General features: G+C 40.3%; 1 protein-coding gene across 1 annotated transcript in view; it reads left to right on the plus strand.

Annotated features, from left to right (window-relative positions):
• Positions 1-19,314, plus strand: part of PCDH15 (protocadherin related 15) — a 598,943-nt gene that overhangs the window by 220,251 nt on the left and 359,378 nt on the right. Inside the window, exon 5 of the mRNA XM_065746677.1 lies at positions 1,656-1,717. The gene's annotated coding sequence lies outside the window, so the exon portion shown is untranslated. The remainder of the gene's footprint in view (positions 1-1,655; positions 1,718-19,314) is intronic.

The following is a 19,314-nucleotide window of genomic DNA, read 5'->3' on the forward strand; positions in this document are numbered from 1 at the left end:
GTGGGGAAGGTGAAGCTCAGCACCTCTCTGTGGTTCCCACTCTTTCATCTCAGAAGCAGTACAGCCACTTGTATCAAGAACACAACCTCTGTGTGATTTAGATTATATCTGAGATGTTCTGGGTAATGAGAGACTCTGATTGGCATTCATTAGTTGGGACAGCACCAGCCTTCCTGCTTAATCTGGGGATTCAGTCTCTCATCCCTCTTGATTCTTTGTGGTTGGCAGGGAAGAATTTCGCAAGCCATTCAGACTTTGATTTAATCTCATTGAAGAGCACTTTAAGGCAACAGAGAAATCAGTATAAAGCTGCTAGTAAAATAGAAGCAACCTTCTGAATGGAGGGTCTTGTGAGAAATGCCATGTAACCATTTTTAGCTGAAAAGAACACAAACTCTGATTCCAGAAGGTCCTGAACTAGCAGCATTTCCATCCTCAGAAATGAAGTATACTCTCTGAGTATGTGCCATTGGTACACACAGCTGGAGGCATCTGTACTCGCTGTTGGGGATCTAACAATATTTATGGCATGCCCAGGGCTGCCTTGACCGAAAGCTACTCTTGCGAGGTCTTGACACACATCTGTTTCTTCTTCTTTCCCCCTTCTGAGATAGCCTTTTTGAATCACAATAGATTCTTTCTTGCCTTTTGTACTTGCTCTTGTCTTTTATTTTCACTTTCGACTTCTCCTTGCCTTTGTGCGCTGCCTTACCCGTTTCCTTCTATGGAAAGAAGTCTGTAGGCAGAGCACTGTTGCCAAGAAGGGCTTTTTCTAAGAGAAAAGGGATTCCTTCAGTCTCCATCAGCAGTGCATCTTCCCATCACGCAGACATCGACTGATGTGGTTAGAATTTGTCAGGCTTTGGGAAGCATTAGTGAAAACTATCAGTAAGGATAAGTGATTGATTTTTAGTAGTTGTCCAATATAGATATGTTTTATTTCTTCGTTTGGAATTAAGGTAATGTCTGACTGTAGAATTGCGTGATATTTTTCATCATTTATTCAATTTCTTTAAGCAGACATTTAGCTTTGGGCCTGATTTTTTTTTCCAGGTGTTTGCTAACAGTGCTTGCGTGTATTCTTCTGCTTCCATGGATGTGTGTGGATTTGTGGGCTTTATAAGAAACTTGCTATTTAGCAGGCTTTGCAATGAGTTGAGTCAAATCTGTTTTCCTTTTTGGCTTTGTAACAAGCGCTGGAAGATTTGTAAGTTCATTTTACAGCCCAGAATGCTCTTCTCAGTACCACAGCACTCTGTCCCTGCATAGACCTTCTCTTCCGGTGCCCGTTCCATTTCACTAAGTTCATGATTGTTTCTGCAAGTGCCTGAATTAGATAAGTTGGATCTAATCACAAATCTTTGTACATTTACTAAGAGAAAATAGCCTAAGTTAATGCTCAGCTTTGTCTGACATTTTTAGGAGAAGATTTGGAGGAGACAAATGAGTACCTAAAATGGGTATCTAAAATGGTTACCTTCTGGGGTGCAGAGTTGGTCTGCTGTGAAGTCAGTGCTGAATGGCTTCTGGCAGAGTCCCTATTGCCCCCGCCCCTGTGTGCCTTAGCCTTGCTTTCAGGATGGGGTAGTAAGCAAAATTGGTTGCATTCTGCGAAATGAGCAAGAATAACATCTTCCTACTTTTCATCCCTGTAGGACATCTCTCTGTGACAGCACAGCAAACTTCGATGGACTATGAGGTGGGCTCAGAAGTTCATGTAAGTGTGTGTCTTACAAATGCAAATGTTTCTGACTTTTTGAGAGCATTGAGGAGTCTAGGAGGAGTGATAGCACATTACTGATTGCTCTTTGTGGTTTCTTTGGGGGTGTTTGGAGGGGCTTTGGGCACTGAAGGATGGGACCTGCTTTCCTACCACCTCAGTGAGGGCAGGCCAGGAGGCCATGCATGCTCCTCAGAGCCCTAATGTCAAGTGTTAACACATATTTTGTGGAGCTCTTGGTGTCCTTATGTTTTTAGATGCATTAACACATCTGATATGCATTCCAAAAATAAGCAGAATATTAACTCATGGTGAGGACAGCTCTGCCTGTGGTAGTTGCATAACTGATTTCAGATGCATAAAGCTGTAGGAAGTTAACTAAAGCATAGCTGAAATGATATAATGGTAGGCTGGTGCTGTATTGATTACTGTTCTTACTGTCCAAGATAAGGCCGAGTATACTGCACCTACCCTGTTGTTTTAGTCTGATGTACCCAATTTAAGTCAATTTTACATATTTCTATTGGTAATTTGTTCATTGTGTAAGCCATAGTGAAATGAATAATGAAGCTATTAGCAGTATGCCTTAATCTGTGTCCACTCCGTGCTCAAAAATCAAAGAGGAATTATCTGAGACTACCTTCTGTTGTAGTTCCTGGCTCTTTTGATGTGAACCTGAATGTTAATATACTGCTTTTGACTGAGTAAGCTGGTCAGCTTGATTTTAGTGTGGCTTTCTGTAGGAATGAAAATGCTTTGTTTTTGAGCACAATGGACATAAGATAGCTTGCTGCATAATTTAGTTAAGGTGGAAGAAAGTGATTCAGCTTGGGGAAGAAAAAGCACGTAAATGGCTGGAACACTGCTGTAAAGTCTGTCAGTGCAAACTGCAACAGAGCAAAGAATTGGGGGCTGGAGAAATTCCGTTGGATTAATCCATAAATCCATATAATTACCTGGAAGGCTTTCAATAGGAGGGAATAATTAGAGGAGATTCCAATTTCTAAAATTATATTTAATGTTCCTGGCCATTTCTGGCACTTTATTTTCTTTTATTCACTGCCCTCTAGAGGTCTTGCAAATGAAATTAGGAAAAGGGAAAGTAAGGTTGCAGCAGTGACTGTCTCTGGTGTTGCTGTGCACTGACTTCTACGACCCTTTAAGGTAATAGCACAGGTTCTCCTAGAGCTAAATGAAGGTTCCCTCATTCACTAGGGAGGGAAAAAATATACTTAAAATGGGAGAAATTCTCATTTTTGACATAGCAAGTGGCAGTGCCTGTTTTTGTGTGCATAAAAGCAGCTGTATGGTGTTTCATGTTACTGGAAAGATGTGGGATTTGGAGATTTAGACTGCCAGTTGTGCTCCCTGCAGTGCACACCCTTGTGCTATACATGGGAATGATAACAGTGGTCACCTCACAAGTGCTTGGCTGGCCTGAACTGCCACACTCCTGTGGAGGCATCCTTGATTCATCAGTATCTCTGTCCTAAAGATTAATCGTGGATCTCGTAACTCCTCTCCAAAGTGAATTTATTCTTAAATTTTAATCCCAAATGGAGAGCAATTTTATCAGTTATTGCAAGTGTACAGTGGCACAAGTAAAGCCAAGGACATAACTGGGTTGACTTTGTCCATCAGTGCTTGCCACTCATGTGGGCACCAAGAATCAGTATTGTTGTGGATTTTTCTTAAACATAGGTTTGGAAGTTGAACATGGAAGATTAATGTATATAGATCTGCAGCTTATTCTTCCTAATTTTCCTGTTGATTGGGGATTTGGTGCATCTCAGAAGTATTTCTCCTTCTTGATGTCCAAATCCTGAAGCACAAATGAGCCATTGCAAATTGTCACTTCCAGCAACATGCTTTATTGTTGATGAGAGTGGTGAGGTTTAAACGAGGAGGCACCTCTGAAGCACTTCTTACAGGAGCTTCTGGTTGCAATGATGAGCATAAAGAAAGTATAAATAACCTGGGTAGAACTGCAGATAACAGTATGAAAAGATCAAAGATCAGATGAGTACATTTAAGATCTGGGCAGATAGGGTAGAGAGATTGGAGCTTGTGAGTTCTAGAACCTCTGGGGGAAGGGAAAACTAACTTGTTGGATGTGTTATGCTTGCACAGATTGAGTATGCAAGTGCCTGTAGTAGAGGGAGGGATGTTCCCTGTGTACCTTGTCAGAATATACTGGACACCTTGGAAAGAGGCATGGTAATTATCTTTGTTTATGAGTTTCTTGACATGTGATAATCTAGAATTTAAGAAAGCTTTGTAATCTCACGTCTGTGTAATCTTACATTGAAATGAAATACATCATGAAGTTACAGTTCTTGTAAATCCCTGACCTCTTGGGCCTGATACTTCCTGAGGGAAAACAGTGCACTAGATGGCCAAGTGAGCTGGGTGTTGCTGGAGCAACTGGCTTTCATTTTGAGCAATTGTAGAGATGAATATAGAAGACTCCTAACACAGGAGCTGAAATACAATGGGATTATACCTGAATAACTCCTTTCTCTTTATTACCATTTTAAGTGCCTGCTTTTTTTTTTTATCAGTTCTCTCTGGTATTTATAAAAAAGTACTGGATTGTTTACCTTGATGGGAACTGAGATAATCCCTGGGCTGCTTGAATAAATGGAGTGTTTGGAGCCATTTCTCTAGCTGAGTATTGGGTGAATTGATTTGTCTGGAATCAGGGTTTTGTTTAGATTTTCTTTCTTTTAACTAAACGGGAGCAGAATTCTATTGAGGTTGATTTTCTTGCAGGTTAGCTTTTCTGCTCACTGATTTCCCTCTTGTGTGTATGTCCAATGTACTTTTAAAAAAATCAGTGAATGCAACATTTTTTTTTCTGGATGCTTTTGAGAAGGGCTTTTTTTTTTTTTTTTTTTTTTTTGTAAACACTATAGGAATTTAGCAGGTTTCCTTCGACTCTGAATAAAGCAGTCTTGGTTAAGAGCTCTAGGGTGAAAAAATAGATTTATACCACCTAGTTAGATAATTCCTCCTGCAGCTTTTTCTGCAAGTGTTGCAAAGTGCAGGTGTTCAGGCATGCTGTAAACCTGACAGTGCAGAGATACCAGGCTGCACAGAGCTGTAGATGCTCAGTGTTTTAAGTAGCCTGTTATCTGATCTCTTCTGTGCACATTTCATATTTAATGTGCCAAATAATGGTGGATGGATTTATTTTCATGCTCTTGTAGTTTTCTGTTAGTTATGTGTGTAACTTCTCCAAGTTATTTCTCACCTTTAAGGGCAGCTGGGTGAAGAAGGTAGCTCAGAAGGACTGTGGTCATCAGCTGCTGCTTTTGTTCCTTGTCTTAGAAGTGTTAGGTGCGTCTGTAGCAAGACATGACCTGCAGTAAACAACAGCAACTCCAGGTTGTCCACAATCCACATAGATTCAATACTAAGCTCATGATAATTACATGGCTCATTTTGCTAGCAAAATTGGTTGGACTCTTCTTCATTTATAGGTCTAGGTTAGCAGATGTGTTGGAGAAACAGCATGGAGTATTCTTGCTACGTAAAAGCTCACTGTCGTGCTCGGTGGTTCACAAACTATTTAAGTCTTGGCACCACAAGGAACAGCTTGACATCATGATTAAACTTCTCTTCACCTTACGGTACATTTGAGTTTCTTCCATAGCTTGGAAGGATGAGTGCATGAAGGTCTCGTGTTTTTGGGAAGATGTGGGATTTGGTGATTTAGACTGCCCAGAAGCTTTTGCTGCTTATCTGGTTGTCCAGGCATACCTTCAGCGATGAGTAGCGCTCAGCTGAACTGTGCATGGCTGTCTGCAAATGCTCTCAAATCCAGGTGTAAGGATGGGAGAGATAAGTGCCAAGTTATGATGCACTTGTCTGGGTCCTTTGCTGATGTGCTGTGGCAGTTGTGATAAAAAAAAAAAAAAAAGGTGGAATATCCTGAGTTGGAAATGTCCCCTCATCAAGTCGAGCTCCTGGCTTCATGCAGGACCACCCACCCAGAAATCAGACAATTGTTGTTCTGATGTTTCTTAAAGCACTTCCCTGTTACTGCTCTTTTTTTGACTTTTCTTTTGATTTTTTTTCTTTTCTTTAGGAATTTTGGAATCTCCAGTGTGAACAGAGAAATATGAACAGTTGCTTATTGAGCAGAACTGTGAAATAAATAAATAGAAAGATGAGTTGATTGAGAGCATTATGAAGATGTTAGTTCTTTCCATTTTATTTCCTTGCTCTATTTAGAGCTCTGTGTCAGCATATATACATGAACAGGAGAGACAGTACAGGCAAATGACCCAAGGAAAAATCATGTGAAGTGCTGAAATGCGTAGACTGAAATGATTGTTTTTTCATATACCATTTACCACCTGTTGCTTTTATGGATCTGGTGATGTGGGTTGGTATGCCCTGTTAAAACCATCCCAACTTAGGTTTCTTCAATGAAGAAAAGAAGAATTGAAACATGCTGAAGAGACTGAATCAAAGCCTTGAAAATATTCTTTAAAATGTTCTTTTTTAAAGGTTTTGTGCATGTACGTTAATGCCTAGGCCGAAGAAAAGTAGAGAGGGGAAATGAGGTTGTGCAGCTGTACTGTCAGCTGACAAACACAAACATTTGGGTTTAGTCCTTAGGGTTGAAACCTCTTGTTCTCTCAGTTTAATAACTCAAAAACCTATGACTGTAATTTGTTACTGCACAACTCATTGGCATTAGAATTTAATGTGTTCTGTCTATTCGTTTCTACAAGTGTGATCCACCAAGCGTGTTGTTTGTGATAGATATAAAAGAACCTCTGTATTTCTCTGCAGCAGAACATTGCTTCTGACAATCACTGTGAGGGAAGCAACAAGGACACGTCACTTTTGGAGGGCAAGTTGAATGCAGGGAATTTTTTTCCATTATTTTATTTCATTAATAATGACGAAGTAGCTGAATACTGTGTGAACAGTTTCAAGAAGTGCAAAAAAATAACTATGCTTGGAATATTTTTCTGTAGCACAAAATGCAGCTCAGGAGCTGTATTGTTCAGAGGAGTTTTTCTTGGTGCCTTTGTTTTGATGGTTGGCAAAAATTTCTTTCTCGTTGAGTTTCTTCTTGAATTGCACAGCCATTGTTTTTCAGCCCAGGAAGCTCCAGGAAGTGCCAGCAGAGTGAGTTATTTCGGGAAGTTATCCCTGTTTAATACTGAAGAATTACTAACATAATTCAGAGCAATACAAATAGCTATTTATTATGTCTTGACATTTCACTGTGACCCAGATGCTTTAGGCTTTTAACGGTATCTGGGTGAATGCTACTCTACTCCTGTTCCCATAATGTTTTCCAAAATTACTGTATATATCAACATATCCAGCAACTCCCAGATAGAATTGGAAGTTTTAAGCCTCAAGCAGAAATCTGAATTTTGATCTATAAACAGTTTCAGTATAATCCACAAAGTCCTACTAACAACATTTACCTTCTGTAGGTTAAGGAGGGGGGAAAAGAGAAAAACACCTTCTTGAACTACCTGTAGCCAACTTTATAGTTTCAGTAAATCAAGAAAATTGTTTCTTGATGTCAACACTTAGTGTGCTTAGTAATTCCTTACTGAACATTACAAGGAACATTTTCCTGTAGCCTAGTGTTAAGTTCTCTAATTTATTACTGTTAGTGAGTATTTTATTTTCATTTTTCATGTTGAACACCTGAGAATGTTTTGGAATTGGGATTAAGTTATAAAGTTGTGCTGTTCTGCCTCTTGTCATGTTCTTCTTTCATTCTGGCTGAATCTTCCCTACCACTGGCATAGGGGTTATGCCATGCTGCAGCTGTGGGTGGGAGCTGCAGGGAATGGGGTGGCTGTGTTGTGGGGCCTCCTCTGTTTCTAGGTGTGGTACATCCACCTGTGCTGTCCTTCTAAAAGCAGGGGTATATTTCAGGCCTCCTGGGTGACCATGATGTTTGTAATGTGCTTAACTTTTTGGTTTAACAGAGCCTTTTCCTTATTTCTCTCACTATTCCAAGTTTTTTGAGGGCAGGTTAGGTTTTATCAAAATTTAGTTCTCACTGCGGCTTAAGATACTAGAGAACCTCTTGCCAACTCACACCCTAAGCTTTCTAGACCATTGGTCAGAGTGAGAGCCTGTCTGAGTCCAATGGGTAGAAATTAGACAGAGGAGAGAAGCTGTAATGAATCAGGATAAGCTTATTTCTTTATATTTTTTTCAAATACTGTTTAATATTCTTTTTTTTTTTCAGATGTAAACATGGGAAATCCCTTCTTAATCGTTGCTTATGATTTTATAATGTAGTATTGGTGCACAGGGATCATGGACACTACCCTTAAGAATGAGTTCAAGCATGAATCTTTCAGACGCATGAGAGACTATGCAGCAAGTGATCTCATGTTGAAAGTCATCTTTTCAGGCAGAGGCTAGATGCAGTTCAGAAAAAGGGGAAGTTTGAGTCTGGGATTTTTTGATTATGAGCTTAATTTTACAAAATGTGCAGACTGTTTTGTTTCTCCGTTGACCTTGGTTGAAGTGCTTTGAAACACATGACTAGGTGTAAGCTGCAGTCACTTATTTTCACAACATAGGCAATGAATCAGAACAGCTCATTGTTTGGTACTTTGATATTCTACTATGATTAAATCACACACAGGGCACTGTTTGATTTTTTTTCCCTTGTGTCTAACTCTTCCATCAATGTTTTTCAGTAGCCAGAACAGCAATCTGTCTTACTGAGATAACATATGGGCCCACACTAAATAAAGTTCATACTCAAAAATTCAGTAGTTGAATACAACTGCAAGACAAGCATTTCTACTGAACTGTTTCTGAAAAAATAATAATAAAAAACCATCTGAACTTCATCCTTTGATGTGCATGTAAACCAGGACTCGCCCACATCTGTGATCAGTCCAACCCAAATGCTTCTCTCTAATAATGACCTTCTTTCTTTTGGTGAAGGAGATTGCTGCTGATAGCAGCTTTTAATTTTACCCCAGAAATTTGAGGTTATTGACTTAATGTAACAAACATCAAATATGCTTGATTCAAAGTTTTTTCTTCCTACCAAATTTCTCTTTGAAATTGTAATCAAAGCTAGCTGCTCTGCAGTTGATTTTAGCAGTAGGACCAACAAGCATCCTGCATGGAAGTAAAATCTGAAATTTGGCATTAACAGATACGTATTGTTGTGTTTGGTTTTTTTTAATGCTTGTGTTTTGTTTTTTGTGATTTTCATCTGATGTAGGCCAGCCTGATTCAATCTAGCCAGCCTGGATTGTCAGCTAATATTTCTTTCTTTATTATGGAGAGGAAGTTGAAGTAGATTGTGTATGGGTGGGTTCCTTAATGCATTGTAATTAACACATAAAGAAGGGGAAAAAAAAGGGATTGATCTTAAGACTTCTGAAAATATGTTGAAAATTGCTCAATGTGCCTAGATGCTTTCCTTGAATACCAAAGAAAAGGACATTAGGAGAGTTCTTGGTCTGTTTGGTGTTTGGTAGTTTTGTGCTAGCCTAATGAATTGCCTAAAGTGGAGATATCCGGCAGGAATGGTGGTGGAAAACAGCTTGCCTGCTTTGTTTTGTCTTGTAAAAGCATTAGTTGAAGCACAGTCTTTGGAATACAAGCCCATATGTAGATAAGACACCTATTTTGAAGTTGAAATGAGATAGCTACATTGATAAGTATAGTGAAATAATAGAATCACCAAGCCAAGCTTGGAAGAGACCTACAAGACCATCCAGTCCAACTGTCCACCTACCACCACTAGTTGTCAGTAAGCCATGTCCCTTGACACAATGTCTAAATGTTCCTTGAACACCTATGTGTCTTTTTATGTGAGGACTGTACTTTTGGTTTTAACATAGTATTGAAAGCAGCAGTTTTGCTGGTAGATAACCTATTTACCAGTTTTAAACAAGCATACAGAAACTGAAAAAGCCGAGTTTTTTGCAGAATTCAGCGTTAGTGGTGATGGTTAGATAAGAAATGCAGGAGGACTTGTAGATCCTGAGTGCCTAGGTGAGGAAAATGAATGCTGTGGAATCCAGTATAACTGAAGAAGGAAACTGCTGTCTGAAGTCTGATAGGTATTCTGTCTGAGTGTCTTGTGGCAGTCAAGAAGAAAAAATCTAGTGCTAGACTTAGTGGAGGAAAAAAAAACAATAGCAAAATAGCAAGATTATAGTAGTAATCTGTATGTAGTGCAGTTCTGGTCACTGCAAAGGAGTTAGTGAAGATCTGTTAAAAAAAAAAAAAAAGAAATAATTACAAGGAGTGGCAACAGTGGCTGATGTCTTTCAGTTTGGGAAAGTGAAAACTTAGTGCTGAGTGTAACAGAGTAGCACAAAATCCTGCATTCACCATTTAGAAAGCAGGCAGTGCATCTGGGAGATAGCAGGGTCCAAGTAAACTGGGGAAGCTGTTCTTCCTCCGGGAGCTCCTGGAAGGTGCTGTGAAAGGAAAATCCATTACAGGGCATTCCCTGTGAAGTCATAACACAGGCTACAGCAAGTCTGAGCAGCTGGTGACTGGAGATTACTGTGAGGAAGAATCATTGCATGGCTTCCTGTTGTTGCTTTCTCCCCTGGGCTTGTCTTGCAAGCTCCAAGCAGAGGCACTACGGCATGGCAAAGTTCTCTCTCCTAATGTTTGCTTTTAATAAAGCAACTAATGCACATAAACTAAGGTATACGCAAGTTACAAATCTTTGCTGAGTGTCTTCAGCCTGTGGCTTAAATGTATCTTTTGTCATGCAGGGCTATGAGCATGTTGTTAGCAGTAGAAATTTATAAGGGGGTTGTAATTGAAATGCAAGGATTTATTCAGCGCAAGATTGGGTTTAAAGCAAGAAAGATTCAATACAATAACTCAAAAGCTTGATGACTGTGCAGTGTGATAGGTGGAAAAGTGGTTATAGTGATTAGAATTTGGGAAAGTACCAGAGTCTGAACACTGTGCAATACTGCAGGATGAAAAATATAGCAATGAAATAATGAAGGGCTTCTTTTGATTAAACTGGGACACAGCTTGCTGTGGTAACACGCCATCTCACTAGGGATGCTACTGGCTGTCTCTGGTTCAGTGACTCCCTATCATGCCTAATTTCTAACAAATTTCTGTTGATACATAATGGACAGAAGTATAAATAGGAAGTAACAGTGAGAGCATGGTTTAATTAGAATCAAATAATCTGATTCTGAACCAAACGTCTGCAGGTCTGTGTTGGGAGGCTTAATTGTCAAAAATGTGAGAGAACGGTGTGGAAAAGCAGAGTCCACTTGAAACAACAACAGGAAAGCACAGCTCAAGCTATCTGTGCAGTGCTCTTCACTCTAGCAGTCATACAACAAAAAGCACCTTAGGTGTGTGTACAGATAAGGCAGCAAATTATGGAGCATCATCCTGGCAGTGTGTAAAAAAAGCCTCCATAAGGCCACAGCAAATGAAGGAAGGAAGCAATAGACTTGGGAGACAAAAGTTTAGTACTGAAGAATCTTCAAGCATGAAAGCAAAGATTGAGGTAGAAGATAGGGATTAATGTGTGGTAGGTGATTTGTATTGCTTCACTGACTCTATGAAATTTTCTGAGCTTCTTGTTTCTAATGTGCCTGTATTACACTTCTGATCTTTAGGCCTTTCAGCACTTTCTGAGACTGAGAAATAACCTTTGCTAGCTCTAGGGGAGCTCAATGAGTGCGTTAACTGGAGCAGACCAGTATTCATAGCTACTTCAGTACAATGCTTGCAAATAGACCTACCAAATATGAGTTAAGAGCCATACTGATGATGGGGAATGTGTTGAATCCAGGCACTAAAATAACCTTGCTTAACCTACTCTGCATTTTATTGGAGCTCACCTCTTGCAGATAGGAAGAGAGTTAGTCTGGTTTTATAAGCTTTCATAGGAAAGTACCAAAAAAGAAGATAACTTTTCCATTTTCTTTTAATAATCTTTATGTTTATAGTATGACTCAATCCTATTTGCAGAGTAAACTTGAACTGTATAAGCACAAAAACCTTTAAATATAAAACAAAGATGAATGCAAATGCCAAATTTCCTTATGGGAAAAGTTGTGCCATGGAGTTGTAAGCTCGAGTTCTCAGAGCTGTGAGTGTTTAAATATGAGACTTGCCCCATGCTGCCCCTCTTGCTTTCCTGGCCAGGGCTCTCCACATTTCTCATAGTACTATGATGCCCTGCAAATTGTCTCAGGAGATGGAAATAATAAATAATAGCCATCCTTTGGGCAGGATGCTAAACAGGATTAATAGTGAATAAGGCATTGTTTCAGTCAATGGAAGAGTGTGTGTTGGGGGTGGGGGGGGAGGAGGGGAATAAAGGATTTGGGGTGTGGGTTAGATCTACTCCTATGCTGTTTCAGTAGCGTGCAGAACATCTATGGAAATATGAGCAGAACAGCTTAGAGAAATGTCTGTATCGATAGCTACAAAACTGTATCTCATCTCTTCCTCCTGGTCTTTTCCTAAGTTCAGTGATACTGCAAAGACAATTATTTGCCTTTGCAGATTTCAAGTATTTATTTTTCTAAGGAATTACTTAATCATGGTGTGGTTTGGCTCTAATGAGTGAGTCTGATCATTTTGAATAAGGTACAAGATAACTCTTAACATTGGTGTTGAATAATAATTTTGGAGTACTCAGTCATTATCTGACATCCTTTTAGCTATTTCCTTTCCTTGCCTTTGTGTTGCATTTTTATTTAAGAGTTGTAAAATTCATAAAGAAATTATGTTTTTTAAAATTCCTTCTGTACATGGAAAGTTTTGTAACATTGGTTTTATTTTATGAAAGCAATTTTATATGGAGTTCCTAAATTATTGCTTTCACTTCTTTATACTGGTGAGAACTTGCTATGCTTGCAAAGCGTTTCAGATAATGTTGAGAAACAGGATACTGTCATTATTACCTTGTTCCTAATGGGTTCTGCCAGCAGGGCAGCTGGTAGTCATGGTGCTGATAGAAAGAGCTGGGAGGCCAAGAATTCAGTAGGTATGGGGAACAAACTTGTTGAGTTAGTCTAAATTGGCACCTGGAAGGGATGGGGCAGACTGGGATCAGAAATCACGAATCTGAGTAGAATTTGGTTGTAAATCTTTTGTGTATCATATACTTTTTATATGCAAGATACTTAAACATATCTATATAAAGACTATTTTTTTTTACTGAAATTGGAGAGCATTCGACTAAGAGAAATCAGCTTACTCTCTTTTGTCCATTAAGTGTTGCATTTTAGACTGTCACGAGTTAACAAATGTCTTGAACTGTTTAATAAGATATCTGTGGATAAGTAGAAATGGAGGCACCTCATGAATCAGGAGTAATAGGAAATCCCAAGAATAAAAGCATCTTCTCTGGAAAAGCTGTTGGTTGAAAGTATAAATATGGTTATTTACACTTCAGCTCGTGACAGCAGGCTGGAAATAAGCTTTTAGCCTCTACTTATGTTTAATTTGTCCTCTCATGTAGTCTACCAAAAGAACCAATGTCAAAAGCCAAGAATTCATTTCTTAGAGAAAGCATACCACAAAGGTTTCTTATTATCTCTAACTTACAGGCCTATTGGCCTCAATGCATTATTTTCATTTTCTCCGTAATACTCCATAATGCTAGACTGAAGACTCTGGAATTTTCTTTCAGAAGACTTTCGATAGTGCTAGTATGCTTCACTAACAATATTCTGTGTAAATGCAGTTTTTCTTTCGATTGATTATTTATAAGAAGGGAAAGCTAAGCTCTGGGGTTCTTTTCAGAAATACACTTGAGTATGTGTAAACATTGATAGAGGAAAAATACCAAGGATGCATCCAGAGATGAAACTGGAGAAGCCTAAAAATACATTTGTGCTCCTGCTCTGCTTTATTTAATGAGAAGGAATAACTTTCCATGGAAACTTGTTACAATCAATCCTGAATTTAAGTTCTTGTGAATAGTGTGGAGTGATGAGACAACTAGATAGTTGGAACATGATAGCTATGAAAAGAGAGAGGAGAAAATCCAAAAGATATATATCTTGTCCAGAAATAAAGAGTGGATAGTTGCTGTAGAAGTACAAAAGTCGTTTAGAAAGCCAAGACTGTGTCCAGGTGAAGAAAATAGAAATCTATACCTCACAGATTAAACACTGAAGCATGCCAAGAAAGCACTGGAAGAGCAGTTGGAAGATTGCATGAGGGCCAGTGCGTTCTTCTGTAAATATGCCAGATGGAAGATACTAACCACACAACTCATGAGACCAGTAGCTATCATGTGAAGAGGGCAAATTAGTTTGGCAGCAAATAAAATCCCTTGTGTTCCAGTTTGTCCCCAGATAGCAAATGGGCTGGGAGAGGCTGTGCTTATATTGAGTGATGCCCAATTTGATACTCTAATTCCAGTCACATTATATGAACTGTGAGGATTATGGATTTGCAAGTATTGCACTGCCCAATTTGTCTAGCAGTGTTTGAATGGGCTCTCAGGATCACCTTTAAGGAATCTGGCCATGCTCAATGGGAACTCTCATGGCTTGATTAGTGAATAGTGCAATTTATTAAAACAATGGTTTACAGGTTCTTTTGGATTGCCAGTGATGGATATGCTCTCTGCAAAGCACGTGAAGCTAACCAAGAACTTGAATGAATAATGCAGACAAACAGCATTGTGTTAAATCATGGAATATGTCTATAGAGATTTCTAAGTTTCCCAGAGAATCACCTGGTATGGCCATGTGCGAATCTTCCCAACAGGTGTCTTTACAGGAGAGAGCAAAAGAGGCTGAGACCATCAGCTGGTCCCAGAAGCCACTGGTGTTCTCTAGACTTGTTTGTGATGATATCTTCCCATATATTCCTTCACTCTTAGACCATTTTTATACTATTTTCTTATGTTCACATGGAGCTTGAGTGACTCTAGGCAAATATAACTGTGTTTTGCAAAGTTTACTCGGAGAACGCATTTTTGACAGAAAAATGGAGAACTGCTAGCTTAGTTGCAGTAGTATCGTTGGGTCCTCATCCCTGCAGGATGATCCCAGGGTTTGCTCCCAGGACTTCCACCCTACTCCACTTTCCATGTTGTTATTAGAGTCGTCATACCAGGTTCGCCCGGTGCTGCTAACAGTCTAAGGCTGGCAGGTTTTGCATTGCTTAGGGAACTGTTGTGGAGTAGATCCAGGAGGTTTACCCTCTCTCAAAAGGAGGACATTTTCAGAAGTTACCTCTGGTGAATATTCTAATAATACCCCAAGACTACAGTCACTCAAACTTCACAGTGCTTAGAAGGAATTGGAGGGGTTAGATGCAGTCTTTTGGGGATTAGAGCTCAAGGGGCTCTCAGGCTGCTCACTATTTACAAGGTAAGATGATTCACTCTGATCAGTGTTATCAGTCCAGAGCAAGGGCCTAGGTGTAATGGACTGGTCAAAGGAGGTGGCTGTGGGCAAGGGGAAGCGTATTAACAGAGGCATAAAATAAATGATTCGAGGAAAATAAGGCTAGGACAGAAAACCTCAGTGAAGAACTTGCATCTGTAATATCACAGAAGTGTCTGAGTGCGTAGCCTTTAATTTCTGGCAGGTAATTATTTCCTTGCAATTAAACAGCAGTTCTTTGGAGCTGCTATTGAGGCTACGGACAAAGAAATGTGGCTGAATTTCAGTATTTGGCATGATTTCTAACAAAAGGTCTTGACAGAAGCTGAACTGATATGAAATAAAAGGGAAGGTCTTCTAATGTGTAAATAATTGATAAATTAAGAAGTTCGGCAGTTGTTGTCTTTTCTCAAATCCCATTTGCAAATTGAGCTTTCTGTCCTCCAGGTACCAGTTGGTGCCCCGGCTTGGAAGAAGTAAGGGGCACTACAGGTAGCTGGTTTTCATCTCCAAACTGCCTTTGAGCTGAATTGCCCTTTTTATTTTAAGGAATGCTGCTCCTCCATTCTCTCTCTTCATTTGGGTTTGCAGACCAGTGGGTTGCCTTCAAAATGTTAGAAAATTCTGAAGGATTTGGTGTTTCTAATGCTCATGAATCTATTAATAACATAGCACTACACTACCTGCTTTGCTTGTCCCTTGGATTGTAACTGCCACTGTTTATTCTTAAATATTGTAGAACATAAGAAAAACTGTGTTTTATTGCTTCATGGCAAGAAACAAACAAACAAAAGCTGTATCATTTGCATTAGGGCTGTTTGGGGTTCTTCCTTGTGCTCACATCTTAGCACTTGCTTGCCACGGTTCTATGGAAAGCAGTCACAATGATCAGGTGCTGGAACGGGCTGCCCAGGGAGGTGGAGGAGTCACCACCCCCAGAGGTTTCCAGAAATGTGTACTTGAGAGACATGGTTTAGTGGGAAATGCTGGTGGTAGGTGAGTGGTTGGATTGGACAATCTTGGAGGTCTTTTGCAACCATGGTGCATCTGTGATACTTAAAACACTTGCTTTTCTTACTCCTTTTCAAGATTGAAACCTATTAGATAAAGAAAATTGAACTTTGGTGTTAATTCTCCACTATAGGAAAATATATATATATATTCTTTTAATTTTTTTAAATCATTTTTAGTCTCAACTGATGAAAATGCAGCTGGTGCAGTGTCAGCAAGCTTGCTGAGGAGGTATAACAACAGAAATAAATGCGTTCTTTTGGTATTCTGCCTTTTGTCCCCACATACAGGATCTCAATCTGGGAGTTTAGCTGGGTAGCAAAAAAGGAGGAAGCTGTTGGTGAAGCATGTGGTGTGAACAAAGACATCTCAGAATGGCTGGGATTCTCCTCATGGCTGCTGAAGAACCACGGTGCTGTTTTAGAGGAGGAAATAGCATTATTTGTGAAGCAGCTTTCTGATGAGAGGGTTTGAACAACTGCCTGTCAGCTCTGTGCTGCACTTCTTTTCTTCCCCTGTTGATTTATTTATCTGTGTCTCCAACTGCCTCTCTGGAGGTATCCCTTCCACCTGCTTAGTGCACTGAGCTGCTGTAGCATGCTCTGTTACAGGGCTGCTTTGCTGGGCTTGTTTGGATGCAGGGCTTGAGCTGTGCTGTGGGCTCAATGGTTGTAGCTGGCAGCAGTGCTTCTGCACGAGTGCCAGGCCTTGCTTCACCATTGGGTGAGACAAGTGGGTTGCAGCAACAATGCATGCAGCGCTGATCTTTCCTGGCTCTGAGATAAGCAAAGATAAGTTAATAAAGCACAGATGGGGAAGGGTTCCAACTGGCTCTGATTTATTAATTTCCTTTGATTCTCACCGTTTTTCACAGAAAACAGAGGGAGAAGTTCCTCATGAGTCAGGGTCAGCAGGTGGAGTCTTCCTTCAGATGTGAACTTTGTGTCACAGGGAGATGTGTGAACCGGATATGTTTTGGGAGTTTGCCTTGGATTGTTCCATGTTTTTGCAGTTTGACATGCCTGGAGCATGTCCAGAGAAGGTCAGTGAGTCTGTGAGGGGACCAGAGCGTGTGTCTTAAGGGGAGCAGCTGAGGGAGGTGGGATGGGCATTTCATGGGAAATGGAGGCAGTCCACCCCCCCCACCTCAAGGCTTTCAGTGGATCAGGTGACAGTGAATGCAAAAGACATCGACAACTCAGGGACAGTGAGGTTCACCCAGCCCTATTTCAGACTCTGGCTTTAATTAGTGTTTTACCAAGAGACAGCCAGGTGAAAATTGCTGATGATTATAATTTACAGCGCAAATTATAAACAGCGGGGATTAATATATTTAGAAAACTTGTTTTTCTGCCAGGAATATTTTTGTGTAAAAATAACACCTCTCTGCTGACACCGAAGGATTTCTTGTGGGAAAGTTCCTTATTTTCTTGTTCACCTTTATGTAAGTAGGCAAATGGGAAAGTAGGGTTCCTGCAGCTCATCAGAAACAAAGTGGGGAAAAGTAAATGAAAATGAGCGTGGCACAAAGCTGCTGCAATTTCGATCTTAAAATACGTGCCTTCCTACATAGTTCAAAATTCATTGTGAATTTTGCTGTGAATCACTCTTTCTCTAAATTATTCAGGCTGCATAATGTGAGTAGAATGAAGCTGAAAGCACAATCTGTGCTGTACTTGAAGTGTGTGTAGCTGCTTTATCTAGCCAGCACAATCTGAACTTGTGACACGTAATGCCTTTACACATGTATCACTTACCCCATAGCTGGTATTTGTCAGGTTGTGAAGCTCAGCAAGCAGTCATATATTACTATTTGGGTTTTTGGTTTTTATTTACAGTCATGAGGTGTTTTAGCCCATCCTTTAGTAAATACATAACACAAGAGCTTATTTCTTCCAAATAAAAAATCCGATTCTTTGCCTGTTTACTAAAATGGACCTGAGGAAATGGGTGCTTGTTTTCAGAAGTGGAAGCCAGGCCTCTTCATTTCTCAGTGTTGGCAGCTTTGCCTTGCTGGCCCTTGCTCCTGCTGTGAGTAAATGAATCCCTGCCTGGGTGCCCCTTGGGCTGCCCCTTTGTTTCTCCTTCATCAGCTGTGGGCAGCCCTCCCTTTTCCCCCAGACCTGCTCTGCCTGGAGCAAGGTGCTGTGGAGATTGCTGATGGGAAGGGTGGAGTGAAATGCAGCTTTGTAGTCTGGAGGGAGGTAGCAGCACTGAGTCCAGTGGAGACTGTTGAGGAGGAGGGAACAAATGTGCTTGTCACATGTAGATCTGCAAGCCAGTACTAAAACCTATGGTGTCAGAAAAGCAGGTGGTCACCTTAATCACCTCAAGAGCCCCAGCCAAAAGTAGATGAGCTAAAATAGAATTTTCTAAAGTGCAGATGTTAGCAATCAAGCATTTTTTTTCTTTTAATGTTCATCCCAGCTGCAGATACTGGAGCAAGGGAATGCCTGTACTGGTCCCATGTAGGTTTGCAGCCCTTGCCAGGCAGTTGCAAAGTTTTGTTTGAATTTTTATCTCTTTTTTTTTTTTTAATGTATGTTAAAAACAATATCCCATAGGCCTTTGAGAAAGCCTGGGGAATATAATGCTCTGCTTTGGTTTGCTTTGTTTTCCACCAACAGGTACTAAAAGCTAATAATAGCTGATAAAGTATCCCGGCCTTCCTCTTTCATTAAAAGAAGATTGAGGCCAGGCTCAGATCAGTCATCAGGGAACATTAGCAAATGAGTTGGTGCAGAACCCCTGCAAAAGCCTCTTGTGGCTCCAGTGTTCTGCAGCGATTTCTGGGCTATGTTTTGCACGGAGATGCCCTAAACAGGCAGATAAAGCTGCTTTGTACAAGGAACCCTTCAGTAATCTGCATCGTGTGTGTGATTCCCTTACAGTGTGGTTTTGAAGCAGTGTGGAAGATGCTTAAGTCTTTTATTCGGAGTGTAACAGCAGAGGAAGAAAGCTGCGCTGCTGGTGTCTGTAATCCCCAAGTCTGTGTGGGGCACTGCTGCTGTGTGTGAGAAGTGAGAGAACTGGCTCCTGAAAGCACAGAGCACTAAATACCCCTCCCCAGATCTTCCAAAAACACTGTTCAGATTTCTAGAAAGACGTGGCTGTGTTAGTAGAAACTGTCTCCAGAAATGCCCAGTACAGCTTCAGAGCTGCTGTTAATTTTAAGCAGCCCTAAGGCTGCATCAGGCGAGGGCTGTAAAAGCTGCTTCA

This window comes from Cyrtonyx montezumae, unplaced genomic scaffold, assembly GCF_038088225.1.
Source record: "Cyrtonyx montezumae isolate F1298 unplaced genomic scaffold, pur_monq_1.0 scaffold_4, whole genome shotgun sequence".
In the NCBI taxonomy this organism is placed as follows: domain Eukaryota; kingdom Metazoa; phylum Chordata; class Aves; order Galliformes; family Odontophoridae; genus Cyrtonyx; species Cyrtonyx montezumae.